This window comes from Agrilus planipennis, unplaced genomic scaffold (genome assembly GCF_000699045.2).
Source record: "Agrilus planipennis isolate EAB-ADULT unplaced genomic scaffold, Apla_2.0 scaffold73, whole genome shotgun sequence".
NCBI classification, from domain to species: domain Eukaryota; kingdom Metazoa; phylum Arthropoda; class Insecta; order Coleoptera; family Buprestidae; genus Agrilus; species Agrilus planipennis.
Window position 1 is genome coordinate 205109 of NW_020439682.1, and position 2725 is coordinate 207833.

Below are 2725 nucleotides of genomic sequence, written 5' to 3' on the forward strand. Positions count from 1 at the left end.
CTTGAACGGTATGAGACGACGATTTGTGACATTTTTAGGAATCTATCGCGAAGCGTTTATTATAATTTCTACATCTGTACAAAAATATAGAATAGAATTTCCTTATTTCCCTATTTAACTATCTTCATAATTATACCGTAAAACAAATCTTGTCGTTTTACCGTTTAAATAAACCACAAATTAAAATGTGAAGGACGAATCAGTATAACAATCCCGAAACGCATTCTGCTTCAAACTTGAAACTTCATCAGGGTAATTTATTGATTCGTATCTTGTTAATTTCACCACAAGGTCATCAATTCTAAGACCGGCTGAACACGTACAGTCATTCCTATCTATCCCAACCCAGTATTCTCATTTCCCAAGAACATCCCACATCCTTAACTATTTGTGAACGATAAAATCTAATCTAAGTTATCACTGTTTAGTTTTCTTGTTAGTTAGTCAATCATCGAATTTTCCTGATTACTTCCTGAAACTTTTGCTTTCGCTGCAGTAGGTACTCTTGTCCACCATGTGATTCACGAGCTACATCTGCCGACTTTCGGGTGTACCAAAGACAGCGTCGGTATCGATCGCCTGCGGCATTCGTTCTTAACACTACTTATGCAAGCTGTACTTAGAAATGTGTAATTTTTCAAGCGTATCCAATAAATTCGAACACAACCCCTATAGCTACAATTTAATTTCTAAAGTCTGCCTTTTTCCTTCAGTACGAGCATTTATACCTACATGGGTACGTGTGCTCCTTCTAACGTATCGGAATCGTTATTGACAGTCCTCTTCTGCAATCTCGTAAAGTGCTGACAACGTCAGACCTCGATGTTCATCTGCTTTCCAAATATACGCCCTTCGCGTCTTTCTTAATTTAGGGTTGGAACGGGGAATGAAAAGTAGATAGATACATGTCACAGAAATATTTCAAAGGAATGAGATTGATATTTTTATATGTCTACATATATCTGTGTCGATTTAAAGTATACCGGCAAACATCGGAACAAAAGCGTACCATTCAGTACTACACAATATAGTAAACGCCCAGCTGGCAACTATTACAAGGAGATGAGAGATACACTGTTAAAATAACAAAGGGGTGACCGTAACTTCAACTTTCCTTTGTACTTGTCGTACCATCTTACAACGAAATTGAAAAGTATAATAAACTTTATTAAGGAGTCTATTGTAACCCTATTAAGTTCTTTTGTACTCCATTTTCATTTTTATTATTACAGCCCTTTTTGTGATGAAAATATTTCCATGAAAAATAACTAAACTTGAAAAGCGCGACGAGTTTGATTATACCTGTCGGATGAGAAAATTTTAATGGAATAAAAGTGCCTTTATGGATAAAATGATGAAGTACATAGCTGGGTGTATATAATTTCCTAATAACTTATTACTGTTTGTTTTTTTTTTCAAAAAAGGCTAATGATAAAAATGTTAAACGCTACATTCATAATTCCACTATGTTATGATTATTTGTTTATCCACGATAATCACTAAAATTAGGAGTCATGTCTTCAAAATCCTTTACTACCACAAAATTAATTCAATTCTTTCTTAACATTGTATTAACGTTTCTTAATTAAAACGCTCCAGAAACTTTTATATGTTCTTTTACAAAAAAAATTTACGACGTCAGGATATACCTGGCTAAGAGTCAACTGAAAAAAGAAAAGTTGCACAATAATAAAGAGGTAAAGTTACAGTGAGAGAGAAGTGGGTTTTTATTCTCTAACAAATCGAATTTGTACGCGCAGTTGCTTCACGAAGAGCGCCTCCAGGTCTACAAAAACTCCAAACAGTTTTCTTCCAAAGAAAATGGCGCGCTGCCCTAAGATAAAATAAACCATTCATCATTATAAACACACGAATACAATTGGAGTAAAATAATAAGCTATCTTATAAATGACTTGAATCGTTTTTGTTATTAGAAAACTTTGAAAAGAAACTTTTAATAACTTCAGCACAAAGTAAAGACGGAATTTCTACTTTACTTAATGGATCATTAAAAACAGGATTCCGACAAAAAACAAGCGCGTATCTATTCAAGATTCATATAAACATCCTCCTTTAAATTTCTGTGTGCTAATAGATACTTATTATAAATTCGATGTTGTCTACTCATGATACACAATTTATTCATCATCATAAGGTCGTCAGTCCTAAGACTGGTTGGACACGCACTTCCCCTTTCTCCTATCCTGAGATAATCTTCGCTTTTCCATAAAACTAGAACAACCCATATCCTTAACTATTTGCGAACAGTAATCTAAATCTAGGTCTGTCATAACTCCTCTTAACTCCTGTTTGTGCTTCCAATATGTATCTAACTAGCACTTCTTCATACCTAGGAAGGTATGACATTACCTGGTTGCTTTGACCAAAAAGCTTTTGATATTTGCCGCTGGGCGCTTTCAGCGTATGAATGTTTAGTAATAATTTTTTTCAGATCGAAAAATTACTAAAGCAACTCATGTATAAACACAGAATGTTAAATTGTTAGCTATTTAAATTTTGAACCTTTTTTTGTACAGTAAAGTTCATAATTTGCTGTTTTATTTGCATTCAAATCTTGGAAGTTGTAATTCAAAATTAAATTAGTAGCTAATTAAAGACTGGTTGGACACGCACCTCCACTCTTTCCTATCCTGAGCTAATCTTCGCATTTCCCTAAAACTAGAACAACCTATAACCTTAACTATCGTTTCTTCTTCGCACTTTT

The 2725-nt window shown here is 34.0% G+C and overlaps 1 protein-coding gene across 1 annotated transcript in view; it reads left to right on the plus strand.

Moving 5' to 3' along the window:
• The window catches only part of LOC108732420 (zwei Ig domain protein zig-8), a 74299-nt gene that overhangs the window by 43522 nt on the left and 28052 nt on the right, over positions 1–2725 (plus strand). The gene's annotated exons all lie outside the window — the stretch shown is intronic.